The sequence below is a fragment of the Mercenaria mercenaria genome, chromosome 14, assembly GCF_021730395.1.
Source record: "Mercenaria mercenaria strain notata chromosome 14, MADL_Memer_1, whole genome shotgun sequence".
In the NCBI taxonomy this organism is placed as follows: Eukaryota; Metazoa; Mollusca; class Bivalvia; order Venerida; family Veneridae; genus Mercenaria; species Mercenaria mercenaria.
In genome coordinates, this window is record NC_069374.1 from 13,575,177 (window position 1) to 13,593,593 (window position 18,417).

The following is an 18,417-nucleotide window of genomic DNA, read 5'->3' on the forward strand; positions in this document are numbered from 1 at the left end:
ATTTCTTGGCGGTACTGTGATAGTGTCGCTTTAATTGCTGTTACTGACATCACCTAAAGTATCAGATGAATATAACTGCATCTAGCCCAAGACAATTCAAATACTGGCATTGTTACTTAAAGTCTCTCGCTTTGATAAATAATGTTTGAATACACTTGAAGGAGAGTGAAGACATACTTATAGTTTTACTCGTGGCTAAACTGAACTATTTGATAGTTTCATTGAAAAGCAAAGAAAATTATTTAGAGCTCACTTATAGCTCATACTTTAACTAATGAATAGATTTGGATTGCTTCTTTGTGGTGCCTTACGGTGTTCTTTCTCAAATTTAAATCAAATTTTTCTGAATTCCCCTGGTAACAAACGACTTCCTGGAATTGTAGGCTGTTACCAGGGGAATTCAGAAAATGTTGAGACCACGCGCTTCTGTAGAAAGCACGATTTCGTCCCAGACTTCTAGGAGGTTTCAATAGCCATGTACAATGAAAATTTCAATGCAACTGGTTTTCTTATAGTTGTGTTGCAAGTGTTTTCCACCCCAGACTCGTATACACTGAGTAATTTCATCGTAAGCATGGTGGCTCCAGGTAGGAAGGAAATTAAGGCGTTGTTCTCTAAATATACCAGCAAAGCAGATTAAATCTGTGTACGGTGATTCATCCTAATACAAGGCCACTGTTTGCAGGTGGATAATATTGGTATTTAATAAGGGAGAATATAGAGCCCAAGATCTCCTTTGTGTAGGACACGTTAAAAGCCAGTATCATTTCATTTCATTGCTGTTAAACCCACGGTTGTAGCAAAAGACTCTAAATATATAGTTTCCAGGGAATTGTTATGAAATTCTGACTAAACGGTGTGTGCAAGGTGGGTATCCCATCTTTTGACAAAGGAGCAAAAACCCAAACGTTTCAATGCTGCAAAAAAAACTTCTAACGATCAAAAAAAAAAAAAAAAAAAATACAGACGAAATGAGATTTTGTGAACTTCTCACAGGGAATGAGACATGGGTATATTATTTCAAATCACAAAGGCAGCTGGACAACAAACAGTGGCTTATGAAAGGGTATTAACGACCAGTTATCACAAAAAGAACTAAAAGCTGTAATCGGGTTCTTCATATATTTGTTTCATATTCCAAAGGCCCCGCTATGCAAATACCAAGTGATCCCTGCAGATCTATTACAGAAAAGTTTTACTTGGAAGGATTCTAAAATCAGTTAAAAAACATTGTAAAAAAGTCGTTTACAAACCAGTTTACAGGGCATATTCCTTATTCACAAAAATGCATCTGCACACGAGAGCAATAGTGTATAGCGCTATTTACAGGACGAGCGGGCAGAGCAATTGCTACACATCCTTCGTACTTGCCTTACCGAAGGCCCTGTGATTTTTTCCCTCCTTCTTTTGTTAAGACAATGCTGGCTTGGCGTTGCTAAAATACAGAAGTGCCTTTGGTAGCGCAGTGTATCAGTCTCTGCATAGTAAATCAAGCTCAGCCTACTTTGAGGCTTTCAGGTCAAAGATATCCTGAATGGAAAAGTGCACTTCCTTTAAGGGTGAACATTTTGAGCGACTAGCGCAAGCGTATATGCTTTAAATACAGGTTTTTGCTATATTTAACTAGGAATTCTTAAATTTCTCCTTGTATTATGAATTTTCCTCAAACATTCTTTTCGCACCATTGTTATATAGCAGTATAAGACAAATGATGGTTTTGTTTGATTCATTGATAACAAACGACCTAATTCTTTTCAAGCATTAAACGTCTTTTAGATATAAAGATGCTTTTTTTATCTTAACTGTTAGTTAAAACATACTTTAACACAACAATCCAAATGCTGTAACTATTGACAACAATATATATATCATTAAACAATAACTTATTTTATGTTAAATTGTTTCAAAGCGTTTGCAAGAAGGCGTACTTAATAAGTTAAAATGGAAAATGCACAAAGTCGTTCTGGTACATAACAAAAGGAGTAAGAATAGATACAACATATTCATGTGAAACTCTCTATACCGATACGTTATGATTGTCTGCCTATACTTCAACCCATACAATTAATGTGATTAGATATTTCACATTTGTTTCATTTCCATTCAGTTTATTTATTAGATGATACATACAACGTCCTTAATACATCATATTAGAAATGCAGAGCATGTCAAAGGAATTGTCTCAAAAGGTATGACAACTGTCATGACTGGTGTCAAATGTGGGCAAGGATCCGTGTCACTGCATTATAGCTATATTGGATCCATGTTACGGGCTAGACAATTTTCAAAGTAAAGAATAAGTTCCAATATAATCAAATTGGGCAAAATTACACAAATTGTAAAAAAATTAAAGTATTTTTGATTATTACATTAATAACTAAAGAGGCATACAAATTAATTCATGTCTTTCAGTAAAAAGGGCAGTTATATTCCCCTGTCGTATGACCTTTTGACTTTGTTAATACGTTACTGATCCAAATATTGGAGGTTTGTAAAACGATGTTAATTATTATCACTCTGCCGTTTGAAACAAATTTAAGTTTGCAAACATCACTTTGAACAATTCGTTACATAACAACAATTGGTGCTATAAAATGTGAACAGAAAAACATAACATATGCCTTTAAATTATTGATCTTTTATAGAAATGCATTAACAGTGATGAAAACCTATAAGTTTCTAAACCTAGAAGCTACAGCAAGAAAGAAAAAAAAATGTTGCATAGGTAAGCTTTCTACGTTGTCCCGTCTAGAACATCGATATTTTTATTCCTGAACCCCCACTACTCGGAAATCGAAATAACGAAACTACGATGGTGAAAGCCGAAATCTCGATGACGAAAACCCGAAACCCGATATTTTTTCGCATTTTCACCATCGTTTTCGTTTTCGTGTTTTCATCATAGTGATTTCGATTTTCACCAAGGAACTTTCGACTTTCGTCATCGTAATTTCGACTTTCATCATTATGCTTTCGAATTTCGATGGTGGAAGTTAAAATCACGATGATGAAAGTCGAAACTACGATGTTGAAAGACGAAAACAAGATGACAAATGTTGAAAGTAGAAAGAACAATTATGAAAACACGAAACACGAATCAACGATGGGAAAAACACGCTTAATGAAATCGCGTTTTCATCATGGTCGTAGTTTCGTGAATCCGACTTTAACCAGCGCAGTTTCGGATTTTCACCATCGTGAGTTCGACTTTTACTATCGTGTTTTCGACTTTTTTCATCGCAGTTTCGTGATATCGACTTTCAAGGTTTTGGTTCGGAAATAAAAATATCGGTGGTCCACACGGAACACCGTAGCCTACAGCGGGCGACAATTAGTAATCTTATAATGGCGCCCAGTGCTTTTAGTATTAGTATTTTAACATTTTAGACGTAGTATCTCGTAAACGCTATCAAAGACTGAGGTTTGACAGTTTCTATATCGGTATGAAAGGCATTGACGAAATGAAAGTGTGTGGATGACAAAGTGACTCATTGGAGCCAAATGATGGAAATTACAGAAACCAAAAATCTTATCTTGTATATACAGTTTTATTTCTTTTTAAAAACACATTGTGTTTATTGATTAGTATTATAAATTTATGGAAAAAAATGTAAAGATAGTCATCAGTTACTAACAGAGGTTGTTAGCATATATAGAAACACGTTTTAGCTTAAGTATGCACGGTTTCCACAGGTTGGGCCTTGTGAAATGTGCATATATTACATGATGATTTGACATATATTTCATGGCATATACAATTCATGACGTTAACCTTATCAAATAATCATATTAATGCTCATGCCCAGCCGGTTGATCATACAGCTTGAAATCAATCATTTTTCCTCATCAAAATATCAAATGTCAGTTAATGTTATATATTATTTAGCAGCAATATAAGATAGAAATGAATAATCAAAATTTAAGAGATAATATTACATGGCAAAAGCTTCCCAACGGACAATGCCATGCTAGTGCGTTCGTCCAATTATTGTTCTTATTCGATAGCTTCATTAAGTACTTTTACTTTGATGCCCTTATTACAAAATGCCTGTTTCAATGTTGATTTATGTTGGCTACATTTGTCTATTTAAATACGCCAAGTATTGTGACATGTAACAACTTTTCGTATAAATATAACAGTCCTATTGGTACAAAATAATCACTTTGGAGATGGCCTTCACGCTTGTATATTTACTAGGAAGATGATGGGTAACCTTTGTTTATCCTTCATCAGTACAGAAGATGCTAGTAGAACCATTTTGATATACAAACTATAATTATTATAATAATCTGGTTGTGGATGTAGATAAAAAAAATTACGGATTTAGGGCAAAAGTTTCGGTGGTAACGAAGCTCTGCCAACTTACCATAAATACAGTTTCCCGAGTTGAGAGCCACATATTTCCATTTGCATCTACTACAAGTAGTAGAGTTTTCCCCTGTATATAGTTATTTAAAACATTCTAGAGTAAATAAAGCGAAATGACATACTTTCTTTCTAGCGCTCCTTCAAGTTCAGTCATTGGTTTTGGTGTAATGCAATGTAGTTTCTTTTTTTTTTAAATCGAGAAATATTCGAAAATGAACAATGAGCAACCACTAAGGTATTTAATTTTTATTGAAGTTTACATAAACAATATAAAATCAATTCACGAATCGTTAGTTGTCATTAACACCATGAGACATCTGGCATGTGGGTGCCAGATTGGATTTGCTTGTCTGGTGTACAAGGAGTAAAAATTAACGAATGTGGGGCAATAACACATGCATTTAGAACAATTATAAATATATAACAATATAAACAAATGAAATTGCAAGACAAAATATTTAGTGTTGTTGCCATAGTTGTGTCAGAAGCAATTTTACACAATTAAGTTTACGTTTAAGACTGTAACTCTGCTTTGTAAATACATATTACGCTTAGAATTAAATCAATACGGTTACACGTAACGTTGTTAAATCACTTACATACGTATTGACTGATATATTGTATTGTTTAAGCAATATTATCTGTCTATAACTCTATGTTTAATTGAAAGAGGTTTAAATTATTTAAGTCAAAAATAGAATTTATATACATATTAAAAGACTGTCATGAGGATGATCATGTGAAAAGGTCGTTCAAAAGTATTTCTAAGTTTAGCTTCAAATGCCCCTAAAAGGGCCAAGCGCCCCCATTTGAATACATTTGGAGAGAACCTTTTAATCTTACAATTATGCTATATACCAAGTTTTATGAAGGTCCATCAAGCAGTTCATGAGAAGAAGTGTTTAAATGTATTTTTGTCTTAAGCTCCAAAGGAGGGTTCTATTTAAATTGCTTCAGTGCTCTAGTGACAGTAACTTGACATACTTTAATACTAAAATTGTAAAAGAAACACAAGGTACACACATAAAAATACATATAATTAGTGTTGTTTCATTATTTATTATTTGTTTCACGTCAGTAATTGCGGACACATAAAATCAACTATTGACTTAAGTTTCATATTACTTCAAAAGTGAAGAATAACAAATAAACTTTAATCCGAAAACATGGAGAACAATTGAAAGCAGTTTGTGGCTTTAGTTACAGTAAGGACATTTATTGTAGATTTAATTTGTTGATATTCACAAACTCAGGATTAGTATAGCATTTACTTTATAAAGGAAAAGACGGAAAATATCATTGAGTAGAAGTTATAAATTTATACTTTAAATGTTTAAAATGGCATTTTTCTCCAATGTTCTTTATTCCTATTATCGTTATTTCTACTGTAAAATACCCCAAAAGTGAGAACAGTTGATATTTTTTTTCAATTAATATCGATTTATGTCCTGGTCATATTTACTTTTGTTTTAACGAAAATTTACAATATGTCGTTAAATTTAGACATAGAAGAAATTACGTATTCAAATCTGTTCTGTTTAATAGTATTTATGAAAATTGATTAAACAATACTTTTATATTCCAATTAAAGATTTAAAAAAAATTGAAAAAACATCTTTATCTAAAGTACATTTGTACCAAGGTCGCTTGCTTTCGTTATAAAGAATTCCCTCGAGTTACCATATTATTACCACATATCGCCTCCACTTCATTAAACTTAATTCGTTGATGACAAGTCTTCTCTCCTGCCGACAAAACGGAATTTACATTCCAAGAGGGATATTTCATAAATTACTGTTTGTGCAAAGTTACTGCCGTCCTGTTTCTACGGTCGATGATTACTGCATATGTTATGAAAGATTTTATCCATTACATCTGAGTCTTGTAATTTCAATATGTGTATCTGTGTTCATACGTTTATGACATTCAATAAATATATACATATAAATAAGCAACTACAAAGAAATAGACTGATAAATATTGTGGCTCACTCCACGCAAATAATTATGCACAAATTTTGCTGGCGAAATAACAAATGTGTAAATCACATTGCAATATTCTGTAGTTTTAGACAGCACACGCTTATTGCTATAAATCATCAAATTCTACATGTTCGGAATCGTACAGGAACCTCTCTTACCAATGTTGTTTTTTTTTGTTGGTTTTAATTATAGCACCCCAAACGTGTTAACACGTTCTTAAACACATATTAGCAAGGGTTCAAACCAACGACACCAAGTGATTCAGTCGCCTTAACCGCCACTAAACTAAAGGCCCGCCCCCGGTAAATAGATTCAATCAAATGGACGTACTTCCAGCATACCCTACATTCTTATGACAGTTAGAGGACATTAATAACTTCTGCGGCTCAAATGTTTTGCCTGCGATATTTCTAACAATCTTTTTTTTTACTTTAAAGTAAAACATGCTTTAACAAATAAGATGGTAATGATGGTAGTCATATCACCAGTATCATTTCGATCATAACTGTAGTAGTACGCTTGCTTTGTAATTAATGTAATATGTTTTGCTTGTTTAAATTGGTCTTTTCCTAGTACAGTTTCAAGGGAGAATTCTCATGCTTTGATTTTACGTAGGCCAGAATGTCATACTGCTGCGGTAAAGTATTTACATGTTTATTTTTTCTCTATACAGTTATTCTAATTGTTATACATATATCAATCTTTCACGACTTCCAACAATATATACGGATATGGTAAATGTCAATAAATATATACATACACATATATGAAGAGATATTGGAAAACAAAACAGTTCTTATCACAGCAACTCACTGAAATGGTTACTTTGTTGATTTTTTTATTGTTACAAAATAACTATGTATGACGCACACATTGGCTAAAGATACGTATGGGTATTCGGTCTTGAAATTACAAAAATGTTCTCAATAATTTACTCTGTTGTTTCAATTTACTTAATTGATCAAAGGAAAGAAAGTGAAGCTATGTTATCGAAAAAGACTTTTTTATATGTCTTTATCGATATTACAAAATCGAAACATTTTGTGACAAACTGTCCAATATCTATTAAGATGTATGCAATAACAGTTGTGAAGTAAATTGATAAGAAAATCTAAATAAGAAATAAGGTACCGTTCTGCAGAAAGTGAAAAATATCGGCTCGGTGGTACTCGAAATAGATTTCAACTTTTGTCCAGAATTCTGCTATGAAAAGGAATGTCATCGTTTCTGAAGAGTATCTCATTAGATCAGACGTCGGCGTAAAATATAAGTTTTGATTACATACAATTATCTATTTCGTTAACTAAGTAATGAGGTTAATGATAAAAATAAGCATTTCACCCTTATTTATTACAAATATGGATGGAATATGGCTAAAACGACAGATCAAGTCAATTTGAACATATGGCAAATTGATGTGTGTATACAAGATGAAGTAGAAATTACATATTATTTTATATACAGTTAAATGTCTTGAGTATACTTCTCAAAGAAGGAAAGGGGATATTGCTTTTGATGTTGCTGTATTAGTGACGATGAACAGATATTAATATTTTTAATTATCAGTACTTGTTCTGGAAATAGCTGAGAGTCGTCTTTAATTCGTGAAATCAGCCTTCAGTTTAGCGAAACAAGCAGCTCACATTGTTAACTTTAAGGCATTTGGAATTCTATGTGAGGAACACCCACAGGCATTTTACATTATTCAACCATTTCAGTTTGTTTTTGTAATTTATTTAAGCAAAACATTCAATTTCATTAGACAAACGCGAAGGTGCGAACTCATTCTTCGTAATTACAGTAATCAGAGCTATAAAAAGTAATAATAGCATGAAATATCGTTAAAAATGGTAAAAATATTGATTTTCATTTGTTTCTGAGAATCTAGTATCTAAAATATTTTCGAAACATTGAAATTACGACTAACTTTCTAAGAAAAACGAACGAAGCTTTGCTTTGTATGTGGCCCTATGTGGTCTGGGACGATCTATGAATGAAAATAATTGGAACCACTGTCTTACCCTTGCATGATCGTAAGAGGTGACTAATAGGGTCTGAACACTTTGTTTGCTTATCTCTGTGATTCCAGCAGGAATAAAAGTTTTGATTTCGTACCTCATATTTTTATTTCGATTAAAATGAAATGTGAAATAAAATATTTTGTTCTGTTTGGCGCCCTTTAACCTATACTGTGTCGGTGCGCTGCAAATCATATCAAAATATCTTTTATATGACATTATGACTGTCAAATACTTTGTTAACTTTGCCTCATTCCAAGTTTTCCAAGGTCAGTTCCTGTTCTTCCCCGGCGACGATTCAAACGATATTTGGTTATTTATCATGTGTCTGTATTCACACCTGTAAAATGCATAATTAATAATGTATGATTACCCGCCGTGCTGAAAGTTCACTGCTCCATCAGGACCAAATATAACAGAGTAAAACAGTTTTAAGAAGAAAAAAACTGCTCATAAATAAAAGAGGCGAACTAAACTAATAGTTGGCATACACATCACTTGATTAACACATATGTACTGCACACTGACCCTAGTTACAGTTATAGAGTAATACACTTAGCAAAGAAATTGTTGTAACAGTTGTCAATTTGAAATATGTAATTATTATTCCGAGAGAAATCTTTTGGTGTATTTAAATTTTAATTCTACCCAGCAGCTAGTTTGTATGGAGAGGATAAATAAATAAGCAGTTAATTAAATGCAACATGCGAAAGTGGAAAATCATATATGTGCTAAACGCTATATACAGTGGTAAAATGTCAATAGTTAGCAGTCAAAGATACGTGCACTTGCAGGTGTGTTTATGACTGATACTTGTCTTATTTCGTGCGTGTGATTGCTTTCTGGCAGTCACAACATTTCCTATTTGAATAATAATGTCATGCATTGCAAATACACGTGACCATTTCAAAATGTATAACGTATAACTGGAACCGTAGTAAGGTGCAATTTACAAATGTGTTTACTACAAGTCAAATCGATATTTTAACGTCTAATTGGCAATGACATGAAATAGGAAAAGTTAATGTAACAGTTAAACTAAGCAACAATTGCATAAATCAACTGAATGGAATCTCCACAAAATAACATTAGAAGTACAAATCACATCTACTGACACACTCCAAATAAAATTATGTATTTGCACGTAAGGCGTTGTAGCTATCACATGTTGATGAAATGCCAGAATGTTGAATGCGATTATTAGTTTGTATTAGATAAACTTGTAAATTTATGTTCCGTTGCATTATTCGCTTTACTTCGCAACGAATTAACATTAGAATTAATGTGTGCAGTAATGGAGCACATATTTTATAAGCGTAAGTAGTGAAGGCCAGTATGAGCGTAAGTAGTGAAGGCCAATATGAATTCTTTCATCTACATTAGTTTAACAAGTGATTATCGGTAATCATAAACAACCAACATATTTCCAAACTAAATTATCTGTTTAATAGAGACACTTCATACGTACTGTGTAACCAATGAATAGAAAAAAAGATGAAAATCTCTGGTTGCTGAATGAATGTTTCAGCCTAGTTAAACTATTAGGTGATATATACATATGAAAATATTGCGTAATTGCAGCATAATACCTACACACGAAAGCTGGAAGTGTATCAATGCGAAAGAAGTTTATGTGCATATAAATAAAAACATATTTAGACTTCTTTACCATTCTCCACTCAAGTTTTAGATATTTAATATACCTGTATTCCAAAAACGAATCAAATACTGAGCAGAGTGTTGACATGGCGTTAAAGAGACACTTTGATCTGTATACCGTCAAAGTATAAGTGTCGTAAAAGTCACAACATGTTAAAACTTTATATGGGTTAATGTAAGAAAGCAACACAATATTTGGATATGCTTGCACAGTAGCCTAGTGGCTTTTCTTTGATGTTTGCAGCGCTGTATTGCAATATCTAAAAGTGCACCGGGTATGTCTAAAAGGATGAATTGCAAAGCAAAGGAGTGCTATATCTTGGGCATGCAGTATTATATACGTGCACTTAGATACAAGTGAATAGACAATGCATAACAAAATTAAAATTGTTTTAATTGTTTTAATCAAAATAGTGTGCTGTCCGTTTTAATAAATAAATGTAGTTTTATCCGCGAGATTTCAAAGAACATAGGTGCTCAATGCTTATACCAAACATCAAGAGAAATATAATACCATAGCTGTATCTAAATCAGATCCAGTGAATGAATTTAATCTTTGTCATATGTTCAAACAGCGTGTGATATATAATGCAGACAACTATTGTTCTGTTTTTAGTAAGATTGCCATTATTTTCTGAAAATATCTGCACTTCGTCTTAAACCAAAATCGCTTAGTATTCCTGTAAACCATTCTGCTCAAATTATTTAACACTGTCACAATTTTAAAAAATAGCTCACATGACATCTATCAATTACATAGTCTGGGATTAAAAAATGAGGTGCTGATTGGATCTATTGTGTATGCAAATAGCACATATGGCATTTTGAATAGCTTTGATACAGATAATACAAAGCATTGATATCATATTGCACGCATGTCAGAAATACACTCCCTGGGCTACGACCCTCAAGTGTTTTTCAGATATATTGTGTCAGTCTTGTTATATATTCTACTTCAGTTCGCCAAACAGTTTGTTTTGTACATAGCCATCACGATAGTTTTGTACATAGCCATCACAATAGTGTTGTACATAGCCAATCAGGATGAAATTTGACACCAGCTCTATTGTTTATTATATTGTAAAAGGTTTTTGCAAGTCCATCAATTAAAAATGGAACAGAACAGCTCCAAATATGACATAAGAAACAAGTAGATATTTTTCCGAAATTTGACCTGTTACCTGCATTTTATTGGTTTTCTTGATCGAATGGAAATTATGGAATGAAAGTATTGATTTTCACCTTTTCATCACTGGAAAAGATTCCTACTTTTTCCCGATTTCATTTTTTTTTTATTTTAGGTAAGTCTTGATGATGAGGCTAAACAGAACAAAAAATAAAAAAGTAATATTTAAAAAAAATGTAACCTGGAATCAGCTGTAGAGAGATTTATTTCATAGCAAAGAACAATGTAAACTCAACTGGCAGATTTATTAAAACACATGTCAAAGGTTTATACGTGTAAATTTGATAAAATATATTTGTCAGTTTTATACATTTTACAACAAAGACTGTATTAGATGTATCATATAATTTGATAAAAAAAGTATTAATTTTTAATTAGCAATTTGTTATATGGCTGGTACAAAATATCAATTTCAACTACTCATAAATATTAAATAAAACTATCTGTGTGCACGCACCAGAAAATGATATTTTAACGAGGTTATTAGAGATTGTATCTATTTCAAAGTTTTAAGAAAAATCGCTAAACACATTTTATGCAATCTAGTAATTAGACTAACCTATATATTATTAATCTTTCAAAAGTTTGTGACATTTATCATTCAGTTGTCATAAATTTAGATTTTTGTTTCTGCCAAAATCCTTTTTCAATTTACATTTTTACAGCATAAATGTACTTGTAAATAGATGATAGCACAAATGTCAAGTAAAAACTCATTTCATTTCATTTTGCCAAACCCGCCTATGAAATTATATCATAAAATTTGGAAGCTTGTTTATCGACTCAATTTAGCAACTTAATAATTGGTGATACAATTGCTCCGTATCATATTTTGCTTGAAAATTGACTACAGCTTCAACAGCTTTTTTCCAAACCAAATAAAACAAGTACACTCCTGCTCCAACTATAAAATTTTCACATCACATAATTACAAAACAACGTCGAGCTATAACTTGAGCTTTAGTTGGGCTGAGTCGGAAACAGTCATATCACTCAAGTTTAACATAAAGATTATACGACTTTTTCCGTTTGAAAATAATCATTGCCTATAAATCAGTGCGACGAAAACATCTGACTGCCCTCTTTTGTTTGTCACATCAAAATATAAAACTAAATTAAAAAACAACAAAAAAAAAACCCAAAACAAAAACCAAAAAAAAAAAACAACAACAAACCGATAAGTCTTTTGAAAAATATTGCACATCTACCAAAAGAGTAAATGGTTAAAAATTGAAACCGTCGTTTAAACATCAATTTCAAAATGAGATGTTAGTTATTTAATCAATTTCTTTCGGATATACCTTGTTGTCAAGGCCCATTCATTGAAAAACTTGATCCTGGCTGAAATGCCGTAATTGATACGGAGAATTCTTTTAGTACCAAACTTTTTCCATCGTAATTTCAGTATTTTTTCTGTATTAAATAATGATATAAATTATACCAGTCAAAGAGGATTGAGAAAATGTGTTTAACAATTGTAAGTGACATCAATAAAAACAAGAGGGCCATGATGGCCCTATATCGCTCACCTGTTATCATTCCACTTGAGGACAAAAAGGTCCTCAGAAAAAATATCTAAGTCCAAAGGACAGGAACAACAAAGGGAAGAAATTTAACCAAAAAGAAAAAAAATTCTTACAAGGTACAGATATGTCAAAATACACCTAAAAATTGGAGGTACAATCCATGTTGTACCACAGAAAAGTGGTCTCGGTTTTTCCCTACGGCCAATAATAAAAAAGTTACTAAATATAAGCTATTTATAGTAACATAAAAGTAAAGTAATTAAAAAAAATTTTATTGTAAGTGAACAAAAGAAGTATCGACCAAATAAATCTGTTGACATAAATGAAATTTCAGATCAGTATCTTCATTAGTTACGGAGATATACCCATTTTAATTTGAAATAAAGGGAGGTAATTTGACATAAAATAAGTCCATAGTTATCTACCCTGATTGGCTCAGTCCAACTAATGACAATAATGAAATTTCAAATAAGTCCTATAAGTACTTACTGATATAAATCCATTTTGATTACAATCAGGGTAATCAGATATAAAATAACTCTGGAACCTACGAATGGATCTGATTTGTCATGGAATCCAAGATTTATTGTTGTTGAAGATATTTTGGAAGTTTGTATCAAATAAAACCATAAATGAAGTCTCTATATGGCTGCAAAAGCCAAAATAGCCAATTTTGGACCTTTAAGGGGCCATAACTCTGGAACCCATGAAGGAATCTGGCCAGTTCAAGACAGGAACCAAGATCATATGGTGATACAAGTTGTGTGCAAGTTTGGTTAAAATAAAATCATAAATGAAGCTGCTATTGTGCAGACAAGGTCAAAATAGCTAATTCTGGACCTTTCAGGGGCCATAACTCTGGAACCCATAAAGGAATCTGACCAGTTCAAGAAAGGAACCAAGATCTTATGGTGATACAAGTTGTGTGCCAGTTTGGTAAAAATCAAATTATAAATAAAGCTGCTATTGTGCAGACAAGGTCAAAAGAGTTAATTTTGACCCTTTCAGGGTCCATAACTCTGGAACCTGTAATGGGATCTGGCCAGTTCAAGAAAGGAACCGAGATCTTATGGTGATACAAGTTGTGTGCAAGTTTGGTTAAAATAAAATCATAAATGAAACCACTATCTCGCAGACAAGAAATTGTTGACGCACGCACGCACGCACGGACTGACGACGGACGACGGACGAAGGGTGATCACAAAAGCTCACCTTGTCACTATGTGACAAGTGAGCTAAAAATTAAGGCGCAGGTAAAAAATGATCACTGCCATTTTATAGGAGTGTTAAAACGCACGGACTGACGACGGACGACGGACGAAGGGTGATCACAAAAGCTCACCTTGTCACTATGTGACAGGTGAGCTAAAAATTAAGGCGCAGGTAAAAAATGATCACTGCCATTTTATAGGAGTGTTAAAACATCTATCGTTTGAGGACAGGTTTTACAAGAAATGCAATTTACAGTAATTCAAACATCAAAACAATGAAATATGTTTAAACCCCATTGCAATTTTACATGTACATGTATACACATTCATTTATAGTCAGGTTCTTGTGAGGGTCAAAGTCAGGTCAAATTGTAAAGCTAAGATCTATATAACTAAGAATACGTTGAAATGAATAAAGAAGTTGTACATAAAAGTGTTTTTACACGTGATCCGTTTGCTCTCAAAGTATCTAGACCAATCAATGTAAGTTACAGGATAACTGAAGTAATCCGATGTCAACGGCTCTGTTTTACGTTGTTTTCGAAAGAATTAACTAGGATCAATCAAATGCCTTTTCTCTTAGCTTGTTAAAACAATTCAGAGCGAATCCCCGAAGAATGCGGTTTGTTATTGTATTTCTCAATAGCAAAAATTAACAAAAGCTTTGTATTATTCCACTTCTGTAATAATTATTGTAACTCCGGAGAGTATAGACATATGTCACATTAGGGGAGAACTGAAGGACAATGTTCAATTAAATCTTATATAATGCAGTTTTAACAGTTGTATTTTTTTACATTTATATTGATTTAAGTATACACAGATAATTTTAACACTTGCAGATTTTGTATATTAACAATAATATGTTACAACGTTAAAAAATAAGCGTACTGCGTAACATTAACATGCAAATACTAATATAGTGTGTAATCCGATAAACTTAAACGTTCTTTTTTCTTTGTTTTATGATGTGGGTATAGAAATATATGTGATGTCCTCCCTTTTGCGTTTTTCAGGCGTAATATTTGGACAACTGATGTAGCTGTTTCGATATAAATAAAAAGCCTTATGGAACTTTCTTATTTCGATTCATGATCAGCTCTTTAACGTTAAACTGTAATATCTTTTTAATATGGGTTACCTGATTTAATTTACAGTTCCAGTTATCACTGTAACATTAACACTTTAAATACAATTCTAAAGATATTACCCAGTTTTGCCATGGCAAAATAAAAAAAACTGAGTTATTGATATGAAACAACATATTTCTACCAATACATTCGTTTGGAAATAGTTAAAATCACTTTTTAAGAAAAATGAAGCGGTTTTGGCAAATGTAATTTTCTCGTACTGATTAACAAAAAACTAGTAATGATATTTTATCATGTGTCTTTCTGGAAAAGTCGCCACATGGCCTTAATTGTACAAGTATGATTCTGAACCCAACACAAAATCTTCTATCCATCTGGAAAAGTCACCAGATGGCCTTAATTGTACAAGTACGACTTTAAACCCAACACAAAATATTCTATCCATCTGGAAAAGTCGCCAGATGGCCTTAATTGTACAAGTACGACTCTGAACCCAAAACAAAATCTTCTATCTATCTGGAAAAGTCGCCTGATGCCCTTAATTGTGCAGATGGCCTTACTTGTAGAAGTACGACTCTAAACCCAACACAAAATCTTCTATCCATCTGGAAAAGTCGCCAGATGGCCTTAATTGTACAAGTACGACTCTAAACCCAACACAAATCTTCTATCCATCTGGAAAAGTCGCCAGATGGCCTTAATTGTACAAGTATGACTCTAAACCTAACATAAAATCTTCTATCCATCTGGAAAAATCGCCAGATGGCCTTCATTGTACAAGTATGACTCTGAACCTATCACAAAATCTTCTATCCATCAAATTAACGCTTTGCTGAAAAGAAGCTATACTAGAACAAGATCACTTTAACAAATAATGGCATTACCACTAATAAAATTAACATGTGGCATTTCAAGTCATTGACAACGTGTTTAAAAATCTAAATAAGTGCAATCGAAAGTTGAGTAAAGTTTGAATATTTTGAAAATTGGACAGGGTTGTCATTTCTGTCTGTACAATACTACAACGCGCATGATATAGTACATGCTAAGAAGTAACACAAACACTAACATTGAATTGTCGCCATCTAGCCTTAATCCTGTCATTGTAAGGCGCCATCTAAACACAATCCTCAGGACTCACTTGATTTGAGGAAGCATTGTCGAAGCCGAGATAGAAATTGTGTAGATTTCAAAAGCTTTATCAATATATTTGGATTAGATTTCCTTGATGATTTTGTTAAATGTATGGTGCCCAGTGGTCTAGCGGTAACTCGCTGGTCTGTCAAACCAGAAATCGGGGTTCAAATATCGGTCCAGGCACTGGACTCTTGAGTGTCTGCCCCTAACTGAGAGGCCAGCACTGGCCCCTCACAGGAAAGACGACTTTGTGTTTATCGGTACTATACACCAGACGCGTTAAAGAACCAGACTGTCAATTCGCAAGGTTTTATGTCACTCTCTGTTCTTGGGGATTTCTCTCGCTCTGTCCCTCTGGTCAGATCGTTCTGTGTTTGTACTAGTAGAGGATGAATGGCTGCATTTGAATGTGATTATCATGAAAAGGACGCTGTATATATCCTGTATGATATATCTATTTCATTACTGGTACAATTATCATTCATCTAAAAATAATATATCTTTAACGAGACAGGAAAAGAGCTATATACTACCAGTAATATCAAATTCTGAATATAACGAACCTAATAAACTGTCTGCAAGTAATCTTAAAACTATTGTAGATTGCGCTTGTCAATTTAATAAAAAACGATACTGAAATAATAATATAAGAATAAGAGAAAGATACAACTATGTTTTAGAATGAGAAATGGCAATGTAATCAAATGCTTGCTTTTATTCATAAACAGTTCCTTGATTCCGCTTTAAAGAATTTTAACTTGAACAGAGGACAATTTAAATCATTCTATTGGATTTGCATTTTTCGAAGTGCGCAAACTAAAGAAAAGAGCACGGTTTCAAATTTGTCCATTTGTTTCTTTAAGCTAATTAATAAATAAGCAAAATAAACCAAGCCTTGCTATAAAAAATAAACAAAAAATGAATATTACAATGTGGTAGTCAAAACAGAGGTTGATTTTGTATAAAAGTGTGTTAAAAAAGAAAAACAGACAGCACACAGATTTATAACGCAATAACGCCCTTTAGAGATGAGTTTATTGTAGGAATACTTCAATAACTATCAAAGCTAATTGCGATGTCTTTACTCTCGTGATAATATCTCTAATATTTTTCAGTGCCTGTCTAGTCGCTTTATTAGACACATATTACAAGACAGACTATTCGAAATTCATGAAAGTGCAGGTGATAAAAAATTGATATGATAGAGATTTTGTGATTTTTTACTTGTAGGTGCCCGCTTACGAGTAGTAAATCGCAAAATTTATCTGTTCTAAATGAAAAAAAAGAGCAAACCTCGATTGATTCACGGACAAATTGAAAAATATTACAAGTTTTACCAAAGTGAAACCGTATTAACTGAATAAAAAGTGTGGTGCAAGATGATTTTCTATGAAACCGCGCAAAATTTAATCAGGAATAGACTGTCTCACAACTATTCCTTATCTATCCGTTGTACAATATAGTTCAATGCGGCATGATTTCCACATCTGACGTCATTATCGTTACAGACCGGAAAGTTTTGTCTACTCTATCACCATATTTGAGGCAGCCGTGGACTTGATCACAAACCTACACGTACTCATGCCCAGTAAAGAATAGTAGAAATTTACTACCAATAGCTATCGACTGCATGCCTTTACTTCATATATTTTTACTTTACAGGGGGTTTGAATGCATAACTGTTATTATCATCTAAGCGCAGTATCATACTGATGATACAGTTAGCCGAATCATATCCTATAATGTATTTGGTTTCTAACTATCAAAGCGCTGGTAGCGCTTGTGCCATTCTTGGAATGGATTCTTTTCATACACGTACTAACATAAATCACCTTCCATCAGTACTGTACTGTGATTCTCTTTTTTCCCAGTGAGCTATCAAAACGGAAATGAAAATTATTAGTAAATAAGATGTGCGTTGGCTATGGTAGAACATGCAGCAACATTGATGCTGATTTCAAGGAAGCCATACTTTTTTTATTAACACTTATTATACAATATTTCTACATATTTGCATACAATTAGAAGTTATGAAAAAGGTGACATTTAACGGTTTTAAACATATAAAGCACTTAAATCTCTTGATTGTTTCGCTAATTACTATTCCTGTAAAATATCTTTCTTTAACTTTACTTCTTATAGCACCGTTTCGAATGGGTAAAAAAACATGAATGAACTGAATGAAAGAAATAATCAAGAGCCAAAAAGTAAAACATTTGTACCAAAAAATGATGCCAT